This window comes from Pelobates fuscus, chromosome 5 (genome assembly GCF_036172605.1).
Source record: "Pelobates fuscus isolate aPelFus1 chromosome 5, aPelFus1.pri, whole genome shotgun sequence".
Taxonomy (NCBI): Eukaryota; Metazoa; Chordata; class Amphibia; order Anura; family Pelobatidae; genus Pelobates; species Pelobates fuscus.
The window spans coordinates 338498112-338516495 of record NC_086321.1 but is presented as its reverse complement, the minus strand read 5'-3'; positions in this window follow the sequence as shown (position 1 = coordinate 338516495).

Here is an 18384-nt window from a genome sequence, read left to right as displayed (position 1 = left end):
GATTGGTCAGCGCCCGCCGACTCTGATTGGACGAGATGCTTCTTGTTTACTTCCTCTTTAGGGGTAAATGCAGGATCAGGTTTACAGTAGACATACTGTGACGTACATACTCTGCTGTTTGTTTACATTGTGTTGGGGGTGGCTAGTTTTTTAAGATGGGGGGAGGAGACTGAGATGCAAATTTTTATAAGATTCTGAACATTATTTTTAATCATTCAGGAATCTTTCTTAATAAAAAAAAAAAAAAAAAAAGAGTGTAAGAGAGTGACAAATATATGATAATAGGATATTAATTTGAATACTTAATGAAAAATAAATAAAGACAGAAATTTCATGACATCAGGAACATTGCCTGGTGGTACCCACAGTACCTGCCAGCCTAAACATTCATTTTACGTTTGGGTGAAATGGAACCCATTTTTCTATTTTCCAATTGTTTTCCTTTTTTCCATTCTTTTAATTTGTTTTTCTATCATTTGGCCAACAAGCTGAGGTATATCCTTTATTATTATTATTATTATTGCCATTTATATAGCGTCAACAGGTTCGCTATATAGCGCTTTACAATATAAGGGACTACTCATTCCTATTGTTTATAGGAGTGGTTCCCTAACTTTTTAGTTTCAAGGCGCCCTTAATATTTCAATATTTTTTCATGGCACCCCAAGTCAAAATTTCTAGGTTGTATTGATACCGGAGAAACTGACGGAAGCCAAGCACAGAGAGATGGACACAGGTTTCTTCAGGAAGGAAGAGATCTTTATTCGAGTCACCAAAAACAGCAAAATCTGAGCTCTGATCATACAGTGTAGGTCCCTTATATAGGTATATAGCTCCTCCCACAATCAGCTCCACCCACACGTACTCTTACCCAATCAACAGAATAAAGACTAACTTCCTGTTTGACCACATGGCTTGCCCAGCACAATGGAGGAGGGGAATTCTCTATATCCTGTATTCCTGCACATGCTCCGTACACTACTGATTGTATCGTTGCCACGTGCAACCAACCGACCGATACATCAGAATATACACGTGCACATACCACGTGGCAATCTCGGCCTACTAAATTTATTTTTACCGAGATTCCACCACATTCCCCCCTTTGATGCTTCTGATATTTCATAATTCCAGATGCATCACTTAATCAGAGTTTGCTTACACCTCAAGTTGCCATAAACCAGACTAGACTTTGCGACTCTCTAAAGATATGAACCCCTCAGCATTCCTCTTCCTGTACATGTTCTCCTTGATTTAGAGCCTCGTACCTGTAAATAGCCATTATCTGTGCAGCGGCTTTTCTCTCTGCTATATTCTCTATAATGCTCTGCACAGACCTAACTACCAAAGGAATCAGACATGGCAGGAGAAGGCACAGCATCAAGATTAGCATGACTCCACCTACCAATGCCTTGAGTCCTCCAAGCTGCTCATACCAATTACCAAACCAACTACTCGGATTATACCCTTTCCATACTTGAGTAGGCACATGTGCTAGTTTAACCATATGGCTAGTAAGCTCAGCTATTGCTTGCCCTTCATCATCTATTTGAAGACAACAATTGCTTAGATTAAACTTCCCACATACACCTCCCTCTACTGCCAATAGGTAATCCAAGGCTAATCTATTTTGGTAGACGGCTGTCCTCATCCTAGTGTTATGCTTTGCTAGGAGATTGAGCGCTTGCGATGTTTCATTGGTAATTATCTCAACCACTGCCTGTAACCTTATGATACGGCTGAGCATGTATATTGGGGTTCTGTATCCAAAAGTACCATCTTCTGCCCAAGTAGCTGGCCTATAATAATCTGTAATACGCTGGGGAGGCCACTCATTATCTTCCCAGGTACCTATCTCTAGGGGTCCCCTTTTCTTTCTATGATTCACATCATATACTTTAACTCCCAAAGTCTCTCCTGTTTCAATTGGCAACAAGAAGAAGGATGGTTTGAGCATACCTAATACACATGCCCCTTCCCAGTCCTGTGGTAACTCCGAATAGGCTTTCTTACCACAGATCCAGTACAAATTTGCTGGGGCTTTCCAACTAGATGTAGCAGATAAGTCAAACCACACATCCTTTAAATTGGTATAAATTGCAAACGGATTAGGTGGTTCTGAGACATTTGAAGCTGACCACCAAGTTGTATCTTTTGTATTATCATCATAAGCTTTTTGCCCTAGACAAGTCAATTCTCCTACAGATGTATTAAACATTATTCCTTTCCTTGCTATGCAAACATAACCTATAATGGAGGTCTTTAATCGCCACTCAGATTTACCTCTAACACTCATTTGATAATCAGTTTGAGAAGATATTAACTGTTCAACTGTCTCAGAACCGGAATACATTACCTCCTTTGCTTCCCATGGCCATTGGTCTCCCATATTAGTACCACCACACACATAGCAGTTGGTTACATTAAGACTACCAGCAATACTCTCGGCTAAATCAATAAATAAGTTCTTCGCATTATGGGGGATCTTATTTTCCACACTCATCTCCTCATAGAAGGAATGGAAGACCTGATGAGTCTGGGTTGCCACAGTATCGGTCTCTATCCCTATAAATAATATTGTCCCAGGATCCAAACCTGTTCCATATATCTGGAACCCAAATAAGTTCCCAAACCTATCTATAAATAGTTCTGGGTCATTGATAAGTATATGGACTGGGTTACACTCCATAGACTTACAATATGGTTTGGTAGGCAACTTAGTGACAATCATATCCTTATCTAGTGTCTGTCCCCAGATTGCCCACCCCACACAGGACCAATACGGACAATAATTATAATCTTTATTTGGGCATTTTGGATCCATATATTTGTACTTACTACTGGGGCAAATATACTTATCATTAGACCCATACGTTCTTTCCCATTTAGGATCACCACATACATTCCACGGTTTTCTACCACCTGATATCGCCTTACATGCATCAAATAGCAGAACACCTGAAGAATGTACGGTTTCTAGTATGGTCTTATGTATCAGGGTCCCCTGTGAGTCTCGATTCCGAATAGTCAACCAAATTGTACGGGGTTGATACTCTGGGCTAAAACACTTAGGTTCTCCTGCTCCTAAATGGCATACACTATAATCTGTACCTAAGTATCTACACTTAGATACATGTCCTTTACACTCGTATTGTGAATGCCAAATAAGGGTCTGGGAAATGTTATTGCCTGTTTTCGCAGTCTTAATGCAAACCTCAAAGCCTGGTGTGTCGGTACCTCTACCTTCCTGAATAATTAAAAACACAAATATACATATTATCAAACACATCACTCCTGACATCTTTGTCCTGACTCTTCGACCGTGCGATGGCACCTCAGCTTCCAGGAATGTGAGGGCTGCAGGGAATGGAGTCCTCCTGATCCTCACTTTCCTTCACAGAGATCCCTTCAAGACACTCTGACTATGTAACGTAGGCAGGTGGTCAGGCTTAATTATGGCCGTCAAAACACCTACTTGCTGATCTCTATGATTACTCTAGAAGTCCCAATATTTCCTCGTCACTCCGACTGAGTTGCACGCTTCAACCGGATCTTGCAGGGATTCTCAGGATCTGGTGTAACTTGCCAAGAATCAACTGCTGCTGGTTTAACCCTGGAGTGATGAATCCACTGAGTCACTTCGGCCACCTTTATAGCTGTTGGGGTAGACAAAAGAACGACATTAGGACCCCTCCACTTTGGCCCCAACTGTACACTATTCCACTTCTTTATCCAAACTTGGTCTCCTGGATGATAAGAATGGACAGGTGGATAAATATTCACAGGTAACCTATCTTGTACCCATTTCTGTACCTCCTCCATAGTTTTACCCAACTCTACAACCTGCTGCCGGGTAATTCCTTCTCCCAACTGACTCAAATCCCCCCTTAAGTTACCAAGTACTGGAGGTGGACGCCCATACATAATTTCAAAAGGTGAGAGACCCATCCTTCTGGTAGGTGTACTACGAATGCGCAACAGAGCTATTGGCAAAAGAACATTCTATTTAAGTTGGGTTTCTTGACACATCTTTGCCAATTGGTTCTTAATAGTTCTGTTCATCCTTTCCACTTTCCCAGAACTCTGAGGCCTATATGCCGTATGAAGTTTCCACTTTATACCAAGCATATGAGTCAGTTGTTGTAGGCACTGGTGAACAAAGGCTGGACCATTATCCGATCCTACAGAACATGGTAGTCCATATCGGGGTATTATTTCCCGCAACAGAAATCGCACAACTTCTCCTGCTTTCTCTGTACGAGTGGGACATGCTTCTACCCATCCTGAGTAGGTACACACAACTACTAGTAGGTAACGATGTCCGCCGGATTTAGGCATTACCGTATAGTCTATTTGGAGATCAGACATAGGGAGTCCTCCCATATACTGGACTCCCGGTGGTTTTACTGGACCTTGTCTTGCGTTATTTTTGGCACATAACACACATCTTCGTACAATGGCTTGAGTCAAGTTGGACAATCTTTTTTTTTTTTTTTAATTCTTTATTTTGGTTGTGCACGGAGTGAACAAATAGCCGGCGTGCGCCACAACAGCGACATCCGGTAGAATAGGTAAACAATTGATATGGCATGTTATGGCATTTGATTTACAGGCACATTTTTATAATATTCAAAAACAGTAGCTCAGGTTCACGCTTGGTTTGAAATATGGTTGCATATTGCCCATGTCATGGAGAAACAGGTAGAGAAGAAACGTATGAGGGGAGCATGGCATGTGCATGAGAGTGTACATAGAATGTTAAGAAATAGAGTGTTTGATAAGTACATAGGCTGATAACAGAAAAGCAGTGTCAACAGCAGATATTTTGCTTCAGCGCTGAATATGCTTAAAATTGCTTAGAATATGCTTAAAGTATGCTTAAGATACGCTTATATTAACCACCCCATGTTTACCCAGGAACAGTCAGGCAAGAGTCCATGTCGATATACAGGATACAGTATGACCTCTCAGTGAGCAGTGCAGTATGTTGTATTGTGGTAAAATGCTTAATGGCTGCCTCTGTGCTTATAGTCCCATTGGGTGACCCGAAAGGGGGGGTCGCAGTTCCATTCCTGGGTCACTTGTGTTCCAGCTGAGCACTAGACTTGGGCCTGTGGTGAGTCCCGGTTGTAGTGGCTGTGGGTGGGTCATTCCTCCACTTCAGGCTCCCAACGGGGTACTGGGCTGTGTGCCAGGGTGGTCCGAGGCCTTGTATTGTGTTCCTCCCTCGGGTTCAAAGAGCACTGGTGGGTCGAGCTGCCACGCTGCTCCTCCTCAACTTGTTGAAAAAAAATGGAAGAATGAGACAGCGCTTACTTAACTTATAGGCAGCAACCTTAAAAGGAATCCCTCAAACCCTTTAAAATAAGACAAGAAAAACAATAAAAAAGGCTGCGCCACAATCAGTAATAAAAAGTCCAGTTAAAAGGCAAAAGTCCAAAATATATTATCCTTACAAATGGTCTTTAGTGATGAGGTCTTCTACTATTGCAGTGGATCCACTTTATATGAAAGATAAAAAGAGAGAAGGACAACCAATGGTGCAGTATGTAAAATTCAAATATAGACGTAAAGGAGTAATAATATAAAACTCACATTTGCCAGAGCTAATAACCAGCTCTGGGGTGAAGCGCATACAGCGGTATAATCCCCGCTTGTGGGATATAAATGGATTCCTCTCCGTCACTGTTGTCCAATTCTCGGATAAAAAGAGACAACCAATAGTGCTCACTGTATGGTAATATTGATAAAAGAATAAAAGAATGTACTTACAAGACAAGAGCAGACCAACTGCTCTGTGATGACAGCGTGGGTGGATTTATCCCCACCTAAGGATTTCTTTAGGTACAGGAAACTTCCAAAGATGTATTTCAGAGGTTTTACATAAAACCAATAAAAGGTGAATAAGATAATACTAAAAAGCCAGGGTAAAATAGATTATGTGTCTATAAAAAAGGTAATTGGCACAATAAAATGACCAAAAATACTTTAATATATATATAAAAGAACACAATATTAGATATCCATAACGCGTTTCGTCAAAAAGACTTTTTCAAATGGAATAACGATTATTCCACTTGAAACGTTATTCCATTTGAAAAAGTCTTTTTGACGAAACGCGTTATGGATATCTAATATTGTGTTCTTTTATATATATATTAAAGTATTTTTGGTCATTTTATTGTGCCAATTACCTTTTTTTTTTATAAATTCTTTATTTTGAAAGATTTTTGTTTTATGGGGTGGGGGTACAGAAAAGAAAACAGGGGATTAAAAAGTTGTTGTACAAATTTCACAAAACTATCTTGTATTTCTTGCGGTAGACAAACAGTTCAAGCGTTTCTAACATATAACTGTTGGTGGTTTCCACCTGCTGTAAATGTAAATAAACATTTTTTACCATCTGGTCGATATCTTTTGTGTCTGGGGATTGGGGTGGGGAACAGAAATGAAAAGGGTGGGGAGTAGGGTACATTTTCCTTTACTTTGCGTCTCTATCATTGTTCCAATGATGATTCCGTGTATTGTTTATGGTTGTAACCAATATTGGGGGTGTCGTTCCCATATACTTACTTTTTTTTTTTTTTTTTTTATTAAAAATGGATTCCTTATTTTCTTTTATGCACGGAGTGACATTTAGGTTCTCTGGATCACAATAGTTACAGAGAATTCTTGAGTAATGATACAAAGCATATCATATCAATAACATTGCGCACATTTTTAAGACAACAAATATTAAGTCTAAAACTATGAATGAGTATAGGTATAACCGGGCTTGTCAGGCGTTTGAGTTAGCAGTTGAAGACAATGTATAGAGTGAATGGATTGTGTGTAGGAGATCTTATAACGTGTCTTTCACCTGAACAGTGTCGTTGCGGTTGTGGGCTCGTATCTATCTAGACGATGTGCTTTTTGACAGACTTTACCAGTTAGTATACATTTTTTTCAAAACTTAATATAAAACATAATATAAAACATCAACAGGTGTGGAGAAGAGAACTTAGGGTGGCTTGCGCAGAAGCCTATGCTCTTGTGGTTATTAAGGTGGTTTAACAGAAAGGAAGGTTTTGGTTAATAGCATGGTCATTGAGTGTTGGTATCATACAGTTGGTTTGCGCTGAGACCAATACTGTGGGCTTAATCGATCTTGCCCGTCTTGGGTAGTTATTCCTTCCTGTTTGATTTCCCGTATCGGGTGTACCTGTGGAGGCATTTGGATGTGTTGTCTAGGTTACGTCGGGGGGGGGGGGGGTAGGTAGAACAGTTTGGGGGCGGGGGTAAGGTTATAGGGTTTGTAAATCGTAGTCGTATGTTTTATTGTGGCTGAAAATTACCAGTTATTGTCTGTTTCAGATGTTGTAGCGATTCGTCTGCTATGTGGTTTTTAGCCTCTGATACGACTGTTTCTGGTATGGGGCCAATTACCTTTTTTATAGACACATAATCTATTTTACCCTGGCTTTTTAGTATTATCTTATTCACCTTTTATTGGTTTTATGTAAAACCTCTGAAATACATCTTTGGAAGTTTCCTGTACCTATAGAAATCCTTAGGTGGGGATAAATCCACCCACGCTGTCATCACAGAGCAGTTGGTCTGCTCTTGTCTTGTAAGTACATTCTTTTATTCTTTTATCAATATTACCATACAGTGAGCACTATTGGTTGTCTCTTTTTATCCGAGAATTGGACAACAGTGACGGAGAGGAATCCATTTATATCCCACAAGCGGGGATTATACCGCTGTATGCGCTTCACCCCAGAGCTGGTTATTAGCTCTGGCAAATGTGAGTTTTATATTATTACTCCTTTACGTCTATATTTGAATTTTACATACTGCACCATTGGTTGTCCTTCTCTCTTTTTATCTTTCATATAAAGTGGATCCACTGCAATAGTAGAAGACCTCATCACTAAAGACCATTTGTAAGGATAATATATTTTGGACTTTTGCCTTTTAACTGGACTTTTTATTACTGATTGTGGCGCAGCCTTTTTTATTGTTTTCCTCCTCAACTTGTGCGAGGTAAGTGTTTGTTCACCGGTGCCCTCGTTGGTGCGGTCCTCGTTCTGCCTGTATGGGAGCAGGAGAGGAGGGTGCGTCCGGCGGCCCTCTCTTCGGGGGTGCCGGGTGGTCTCCGCCATTTTGGGAGCGGACACTCGCTGGCGTTGCGGCACTTCTCTGGGTCACAGGGTGGTGACCGGGATCACCCCCGCCGGTCCATAGGGGGGGGGAACAGGGCCAGACCCGCCTAGCCTTGCGTTTCAGCTATACCGCTGGTGGGCAGGATAGCTGGGCGGCGGCCGTCCACCCCACTCACCGCCGGGTGGTCTCCATCACGGTCGGCTGGGATCGCCCCACCGAGGGACTAGAACCGCGTGGCAAGTCTCTCCTCGGGACCAGGGTTGCCTCACGAACTGGGGTACAAGTTTCTGGCTGTTAACCAGCGTTTTGCCGAGCTATAGAGCCTAAAAACTCGAGTTTTCTGCAGGAGCTCTGTCTCCGTGCTTCCAGTCAGCGTGGCGGTCCGGCCCCGTCCCCAAGTTGGACAATCTTGGTATGTAGAAATGCTTCCTAAGAGATTCTTCCATACTATCGCTCCCTGAATGTGTCCCATTGTGATAATTCTGGACAATTTCTACGGCTAGCGATGCTGGAATAACTATCCTTCCATCTTCTAACTGATACCACTTATTCTCCAAGTATTTTCCAGCTTCAGTCTTTAACCACTCTTCTTCTTGAGCTGTATAAACTGGAGTCCACTGAGACAGAGGGGTCGGTATGAGAGCAGCTATACACTCCACATATTCCTGTTGTCCCAATTCAGCGGCACGCTTGGCTGCATTATCTGCCATCCGATTTCCTTTCACTACATCACCATCACCTTTCAGATGCGCTCGACAATGTATGATACCAACTTCTTTCGGTTCCCACACGGCTTCCAATAGTTGTAATATCTCAGCTGCGTACTTGATTTCTTTACCCTCTGAGTTCAGTAGTCCTCTTTCTTTATACAAGGCTCCATGGGCATGAGTGGTTAAAAATGATTACTTTGAGTCCGTATCGATGTTTACCCTCAATCCTTCAGCCAATTGTAACGCTCGTGTGAGAGCGATTAGTTCTGCCTTCTGTGCCGATGTTCCTTTTGACAATGGCCGAGCTTCTATCACCTTGTCTATGGTTGTCACTGCATATCCTGCGTAGCGAATCCCTTCTTTCACATAACTACTGCCGTCCGTATAGTACTGGACATCGGGGTTCTGGATGGGGAAATCACGAAGGTCTGGTCTACTTGAGAACACTTCATCCATCACCTCCAGGCAATCATGTTGACTCTCAATAGGTTGTGGCAAAAGGGTAGCTCGATTCAAGGTATTGACAGTCTCAAGATGCACTCTCGGGTTCTCACATAACATAGCTTGATACTTAGTCATACGGCTATTGCAAAACCAATGATTGCCTTTATAGTCTAGCAACGTCTGTACTGCGTGTGGGACTCGCACGTAGAGTTCCTGGCCCAGAGTGAGCTTATCAGCTTCGGCTACCAGCAGGGCGGCGGCAGCTACGGCTCTTAGACAAGGTGGAAGGCCACTGGCCACTGCATCCAGTTGTTTGGACATATATGCAACAGGTCGTTCCCATGATCCCAAGTACTGTGTCAGTACTCCCACAGCCATCCTTCTTTGCTCGTGTACATATAAGTATAATGGACGTGTATGATCAGGTAGACCTAATGCTGGGGCGCTCATCAATGCCTTCTTAACATCCTCAAATGCCTTCTGCTGTTCGATGGTCCACAGGAAGGGATCGTGTTCTGTGCCTCTTATAGCTGCATAAAGGGGTTTCGCCAATATCGCATAACTGGGAATCCATATCCTGCAGAAGCCTGCTGCCCCCAAGAACTCCCGCACTTGTCTTCTATTCTTGGGTGTTGGTATTTGGCATACAGCTTCTTTTCTCTCTGGCCCCATTATCCTTTGACCTTCAGAGATATGGAATCCCAGATACTTGACAGTTGGCTGACACAACTGGGCTTTCTTCCTGGACACCTTGTATCCTGCCTTCCAAAGAATGTGCAGTAAATCCATATGTTGCTTGCTGACATATCTCTCTTGTAACTGCCGCTATCAACAAATCATCTACGTATTGTAGTAGTACACATTCCCCTGGGATGGACTTGAAATCTAGTAAGTCCTGACTTAATGCTGATCCGAATAGGGTAGGTGAATTTTTAAACCCTTGGGGCAGTCTTGTCCAAGTCATCTGGCGTTTCGAGCTCGTTACAGCATTTTCCCATTGGAATGCAAAGATACACTGGCTTTCTGTAGCAATTCGTAGGCAAAATAAGGCATCTTTGAGGTCCAAAACTGTGAAGTAAGTAGCCCCGCCCGGAATTAAAGCAAGCAGGTTATATGGATTGGGCACAACTGGATGTATACTTACTACCGCATCATTGACTGCTCTCAAGTCCTGCACAGGGCGATACTCATCTGTCCCGGGCTTTTGAACAGGCAACAATGGGGTGTTCCAGGGGGAAGTACAGAATTTTAGGATACCATACCTTATGAACTTATCCAAATAAGACTGTATGTTCTTCTTTGCCTTTTGTGGAATATTGCGAGCAAGTCCTGGTGGGTTGCTCTCTGCCCACACTCCTGGTACATTAAACAAGGATTCATCACTCTTAGGGTTTTGGCTGGTCAACACTGTATAAAGTCGCCACTCTTCTTCCTTTGGTACTGATATTGTCATTATACCTGAGGGTCCATTAAACTTCAAGGATGTCGTTCCGTTAGGCAGAAATGTTATCTGTGATTGTAATTTTGATAACATATCACGTCCTAGCAGTTGGACTGGACATTCAGGCATGTAAAGGAACTGATGTTTTACTACGTGGCCTCCCAATGTACAGAGTCGACTTTTAAGAACCGGTTTACCAGCACTCCTTCCAGTTGCTCCTATTACGTTGATAGTTCTTCCTGAAGGAGGAGCGACTAGGTCAGTCACCACAGAATGTTCAGCACCAGTGTCAATCATGAAAAAACTCCTTTTTCCCCCTATTGCTACATTGACCATAGGCTCCGCTTGGCCAAGGGGGATGGAGCCCGGTCGGTATCAATAGTCCTCCATGACAGTGTCAGCCAAACCCACAAAGTCCCTATCTTCTCTTTCTCGTGGTCTCTGCGCTGCTGGGTAATACCTATCCCCATTAACGCTTCCTCTATTATTCCCACCATTTCCTCCAGGGCCTCCTCTTCCTCTCGCTCTGCCTCTATAATTATTGCTATATTCTGCCCTTGTTCTATCTCTCTCATGTTGTTCCCTCTGTGGACACTCACTTCTCCAATGCCCTTCTTCCCTACAATACGCGCATTGGTTCCTACTTAAAGGCTCCCTATTCCACTTATTCTCGCTTTTCTCAGTTCCCCTATACACTTCCTTTTCCCTTCTATCTACACCCGCGATAGCTACTGCTAACATGTCTGCTTTCCTTCTCATCTTTCGCTCTTCTTCCTTTTTCGTCTCTGTCTCCCTATTCATATATACCTTATTCGCTATCTCCATTAGTTGAGTTATAGACATCCCTACAAACCCTTCTAACTTTTGTAACTTTCTCTTTATATCTCCGTAGGCCTGGCTGACAAAGGCAGAGTTAACCATCCGGGAATTCTCAGGAGCCTCTGGATTAAAGGGGGTATACAACCGGTATGCCTCCAATAATCGATCATAAAAGGCACTGGGCGACTCATCACATTTCTGCAATACCTAATTTCTGCAATATGTCTTTGACATATTGATCGCCTTTTTCCCTCCGGCTTTTATGCCAGCAATAATGGCGTCCCTATAAGCTTTTAAATGGGCCATGTCTGCGCCATTGACATTCCAATTCGGATCTGCGTTTGGATAATGGGCTGCGGCCCATGCTGCCGGGTTGGCCTGATTTTGAGTACGGGCCACTTCTTCAAGCGCTTTAATTGCCGCCTGATTTATCCGTGTTCTTTCCTCGTTATTGAACAATGTCATAAGCAATTGCTGGCAATCAGCCCAAGTGGGATTATGTGTCTGGATTATGGAGGTAATCAAATCTGTCATGGCTTGAGGTTTATCGGTGTAGGAGGAGTTATGGGTCTTCCAGTTAAATAAATCACAGTGCTCTGTGTCATTTTACAAGCGTGGGAAAATTCCAAAGAACTTTCCCACGCTTGTAAAATGACACAGAGCACTGTGATTGGATGGCTTGAAATCCATCCAATCACAGTGCTCTGTGTCATTTTACAAGCGTGGGAAAATTCCGAAGAACTTTCCCACGCTTGTAAAATGTCAAAGAGCACTCTGATTGGCTTAAACCCACCAATCAGAGTGTTCTTAGCCTAATTGCAGGGCGGGGCAAGGCTTTATAAGCCTTTCCCCGCCCTGCGGAGCTCAGTCTGCGCGGTGCCCTCCATGGGTGAAGATGGATTATTTTTTTTGCGCTCGGGTTTTTTATTTTTCGTCGTTTTTTTTTTTGTGGTCAGGTTTTTTATTTTATTTTTAGTTCGACGGGTATGATGGTTTTTTATTTGGCCTTTTTTGGGGCTGAAAAATGAAGATTTTAGAAAAAAGAAGACGTTGAATGGTAAGTTTAATTTTACTTTACAGGTTAGCAATTTTATTCCCCCCTCACTATTTTTTAGGGTGAGGGGGGGTAGGTAGGGGCATTTTTATTTGGGTGGGGGGTGGGTGACTAGGGGTTTGGGGACAATGGGGGGCTGGGGGGGAATTGACTTAGTGCCCCCACCCGCCGCCCAGGGGTTGGGCGGGGGGAGGACAGTAGGTCCCCCCCCATTATCATTATGGCCCCCACCCGCCGCCCAGGGATGGGGGCCGGGGGGGAGGACAGTAGGTCCCCCCCCCCCTTATTACCATTATGGTCCCCACCCGCCGCCCAGGGGTGGGGGCTGGGGGGGAGGACAGTAGGTCCCCCCCCTCATTACCATTATGGCCCCCACCCGCCGCCCAGGGTGTCAGGATCGGGACAGGGATCCAACACGCAGAGTACAAAGAGAGGAAAGGTACGTATACCGGGCCTTAGAATGGCCGGACTAACGTACCGAGAGTAATAGAGAATAGTCAGAGACAAGCCGAGGTCGAGGGAACGAGAAGACAGATAAGCGAGAGACAAGCCGGGTCAAGGGATAACAGAGAAGCAGGGTAGTACAACGAGCCGAGTCAAAACCAATAGAGCAAACAAGAATACCAGAGCGCTGAGTGACTAGACAAGCTAGAACCACGACAGGGCAATGAGCTGAAGTGAGAAGTAAGCTTAAATACCCTGGCTCTGGATGGTAATCACGCCTTTGACAAGTACCGATTGGATATCGGAGACTTGAGTGACAGGTCGCTCGTGATAGCGTCATGACGTCACGTATTGAGCGTCCTGCTAGAAAAGGACGTGGATTCCTCGCGGCCGGTGTTTAAGTGACTGGATGAACCGCGAGGAACGGAGGAAACAGCTCGCCTGGACGGATAAACCACCAAGTCTCTACCTCCCTTAGAGGTAGAGGCCTCAGGTACCCTGACAGTACCCCCCCTCTCAGATACGCCCACCGGGCGGAATGAACCGGGGCGAGATGGGAAGCGGAGGTGAAATGCTCTGCGAAGGCGAGAAGCATGAACGTCCTCCTGAGGTACCCAACTCCTCTCCTCAGGACCATATCCCCTCCAGTTGACCAGATATTGCAATTTACCCCTTGAAATTCTGGAGTCAATGATGGAGCTGACCTCGTACTCCTCCCGACCCTCCACCTGAACAGGACGAGGTGAGGAGGCCTTAGAGGAGAATTTGTTGCAAATAAGAGGTTTCAACAAGGAGACATGAAAGGAGTTAGGAATGCGTAAGGCAGGTGGCAGAGCAAGGCGATACGCAACCGGATTGATACGAGTGAGAACCCTGTAAGGGCCTATGTAACGAGGAGCAAATTTCATAGATGGAACTTTTAGGCGAATATTCTTGGTACTCAACCACACCCTATCCCCAGGAACAAAAACAGGAGCCGCTCTTCTATGCTTGTCAGCGTGTTTCTTGAACAGCGAGGAACTATGTAATAGAATTTGCCGAGTCTGATCCCATAATTTCTTCAGGTTGGCGACATGATCATCAACCGACGGTATCCCCTGAGAAGAGGAAACCGAAGGAAAAATCGAAGGATGAAAGCCATAGTTCATGAAGAAAGGGCTAGAGCGAGTTGAATCGCAAACAAGGTTATTGTGTGCGAACTCCGCCCAAGGAATCAGACCGACCCAATCGTCCTGGTGTTCGGAAACAAAGCAACGTAGATACTGTTCGATCTTTTGATTAGTACGTTCAGCAGCTCCGTTAGACTGAGGATGATAGGCAGAGGAGAAGTTCAATTTGATGCCCATTTGAGAACAAAAGGATCTCCAGAAACGTGAGACAAATTGAGAACCTCTATCAGAAACAATCTCTGAAGGAATCCCATGTAGGCGAAAAACCTCTCTCGCAAAAATCTCCGCCAATTCAGGAGAAGTCGGAAGTTTAGGTAATGGCACGAAATGGGCCATCTTAGTAAATCTATCCACCACCGTGAGAATAACAGTCTGTCTCTTGGAAGCAGGCAAATCAACAATAAAGTCTATGGACAAACAGGACCAAGGTTTCTCAGGAATGTCCAAGGGGTGTAACAGACCACATGGAGATGCATGAAGTAGTTTAGTCTTGGCACAAGTCTCACAAGCTGCGACGAACTCCTCAATATCTTTTCGAAGTGAAGGCCACCAGAAATCCTTGGATATCAGAGAGTATGTCTTGCGAATACCAGGATGACCAGCTATTTTACTTTCGTGAAAGCATTGTAGGAGCTCCAGTTGAAGTTCAGGAGGAACAAAGTTTCTTCCCTCAGGAGTGTTTCCAGGAGCTAGATGTTGTGACTTCAAGATCTGGTCAAGTAGCGGAGAATGAATTTTGAGACTGGTATTAGCAATAATATTGCATTTGGGTACAATGGAGGACAACAGTGGTTCAACTGAGGCAGAGGGCTCATATTGGCGAGATAGCGCATCGGCTTTAGAATTCTTTGACCCAGGTCTGTAAGTCAGAACGTAATTGAAATGGGTAAGAAACAACGACCAACGAGCCTGCCTGGAGGACAGACGTTTGGCCTCTCCGATATAAGACAAGTTTTTGTGGTCTGTCAGAATGGTAACAGGATGTAAAGTACCTTCCAATAAATGTCTCCACTCTTTCAAAGCCTTGATAACCGCTAGTAATTCTCTGTCACCAATGTCATACCTGCTCTCAGTACCGGTCAATTTTTTAGAGAAAAATCCACATGGATGTAATGGTTTATCAACACCCAACCTTTGAGATAGGACAGCACCTAAACCAGTCTCTGATGCGTCTACCTCAAGTAAAAAAGGCAGAGAAGTGTCGGGGTGAACTAAAATTGGAGCGGAAGCGAAAAGCTCCTTGAGAGTTTTGAACGCCAGGAGAGCTTCAGTAGTCCAATTCTTAGTATCAGCCCCCTGTTTGGTCATGTTAGTGATAGGTGCGATAATGGAAGAATAGCCCTTAATAAAGCGCCTATAATAATTAGAAAAACCAATAAATCTCTGTACGGCTTTAAGACCTTTGGGTAAAGGCCACTCTAGAATGGATTGGAGCTTATCCGGGTCCATCTTAAATCCCTCCCCAGAGATCACATAGCCGAGAAAGGTTACCTGGGTTTGATCAAAGCTACATTTCTCCAACTTGCAGTACAAGCCATGCTGGAGAAGCTTGTGCAAAACCCTCCTGACTTGCTTGTGATGAATCTCAATGTCACTAGAATGAATGAGTATATCATCTAGGTATACAATGACGCAATCTTGCTGAAATTCCCTAAGAACCTCATTTATCAGATCCTGGAATACAGCTGGTGCATTGCATAACCCAAAAGGCATAACAGTATATTCATAGTGACCATATCGAGTATTGAATGCCGTCATCCACTCATGTCCCTGCTGGATTCTCACCAAGTTATATGCCCCTCTGAGGTCTAACTTGGTGAAAATTGTAGAGCCCTTCAAACGATCGAAGAGTTCGGTAATCAAGGGGATTGGATAGGCATTTTTAATGGTTATCTTATTTAGGCCTCGATAATCAATACAAGGCCTCAGAGAACCATCCTTCTTTTTAACAAAAAAAAATCCAGCCCCGGCAGGGGAGGAGGACCTTCTAATGAATCCCTTGTCTAAATTTTCGTGAATATACTCCTCTAGAACTGAGTTCTCTTTCGTAGATAACGGGTATACATGACCTCTGGGCGGCATGGTACCAGGGAGTAGGTTAATTTTGCAATCAAAGGACCTGTGTGGGGGTAAGGTATCGGCTTTCTTTTTGTCAAATACAGCCTTTAAATCTAGATACTGAGACGGAATTTGTGTCTCTGTAGGATTATCAGAGTTAGCCGCTGTATTGGTTAAGCCGAGAGGTGAGACTTTCCGCAAGCATTTCTCTTGACAATTCTGTCCCCACGAAACTATCTCCCCTGACTCCCAATTAATAATAGGGTTATGTCTCCTCAACCAGGAGTACCCCAGCACTATGGGAATAGACGGAGAAGAAATGAGCAGTAAGGATATGTCTTCTCTATGTAGGATGCCAACAGTTAAGTTAATCGGTATGGTCTCATGGAAAATAACAGGCTCAAGTAACGGTCTACCATCGATGGCCTCAACGGCCAGTGGTGTCTCTTTTAACTGGGATGGAATAGCATGCTTGGCAGCAAAACCCTGATCTATAAAGCTCTCAGCAGCTCCAGAATCGATTAGTGCCATAGTCTTAACTACTCCCTTCTCCCACTTTAAAGAAACGGGTAACAGAAGCCTGAGCTCTTTGTAGTTGTGAATAGAGGACAAAGTAGAAACACCCAAGACCTGTCCTCTAGAGGAACTTAGGTGCGAGCGTTTCCCGAACGATTGGGACAGTTTAGGCGTAAATGACCCCTGACTCCACAATACATACATAAGCCCTCCCTTCTCCTGTACTGTCTCTCACTCTCTGTGAGATGAGTACTGCCTATCTGCATAGGTTCAGGAATACCTAAGTCCTCGAACTCAGAAATTTGAAAGGTAGGCGTTAGTTTAAAGGAGGGTCTACGGGTCCTATCTCGAGTGTTCAGCCTCTCTCTTAAGCGTTCATCAATACGAGATATAAAAGAAATTAAATCCTCCAAATTTTCAGGGAGTTCTCTAGTAGCGACCTCGTCAAGAATTACATCTGATAACCCATTCAGAAACACATCTATATAAGCCTGTTCGTTCCACTTAACTTCTGCCGCCAAGGACCTGAACTCTAGTGCATAATCCACAAGTGTTCGATTGTCTTGTCTAAGGCGCAACAGTAATCTAGCTGCATTGACCTTCCTACCAGGGGGGTCAAAAGTTCTTCTAAACGCAGCTACAAAGGCATTATAATTATAGACTAGTGGGTTATCATTCTCCCATAAAGGATTGGCCCATCTCAAAGCTTTTTCAATGAGTAGAGTGATAATAAATCCAACCTTCGCTCTATCAGTAGGATAAGAGCGGGGTTGTAATTCGAAATGGATGCTAATCTGGTTTAGAAAGCCACGACACTTCTCCGGTGACCCGCCATAACGTACTGGTGGGGTAATACGGGAAGAAGCACCTACAGTGGCTACCTCTAGACCTGAGACTGCAGGAGAAATAGAAGGAGTACGTGTCTCCTCAGGTGGATTACTAGCACGGGACAAAAGTGCCTGTAGTGCCAAAGCCATCTGATCCATCCTATGCTCCATGGCGTCAAACCTGGGATCCGAAGAACCAAGCTGACTGTTTGTACCTGCAGGATCCATTGGCCCTGTCGTAATGTCAGGATCGGGACAGGGATCCAACACGCAGAGTACAAAGAGAGGAAAGGTACGTATACCGGGCCTTAGAATGGCCGGACTAACGTACCGAGAGTAATAGAGAATAGTCAGAGACAAGCCGAGGTCGAGGGAACGAGAAGACAGATAAGCGAGAGACAAGCCGGGTCAAGGGATAACAGAGAAGCAGGGTAGTACAACGAGCCGAGTCAAAACCAATAGAGCAAACAAGAATACCAGAGCGCTGAGTGACTAGACAAGCTAGAACCACGACAGGGCAATGAGCTGAAGTGAGAAGTAAGCTTAAATACCCTGGCTCTGGATGGTAATCACGCCTTTGACAAGTACCGATTGGATATCGGAGACTTGAGTGACAGGTCGCTCGTGATAGCGTCATGACGTCACGTATTGAGCGTCCTGCTAGAAAAGGACGTGGATTCCTCGCGGCCGGTGTTTAAGTGACTGGATGAACCGCGAGGAACGGAGGAAACAGCTCGCCTGGACGGATAAACCACCA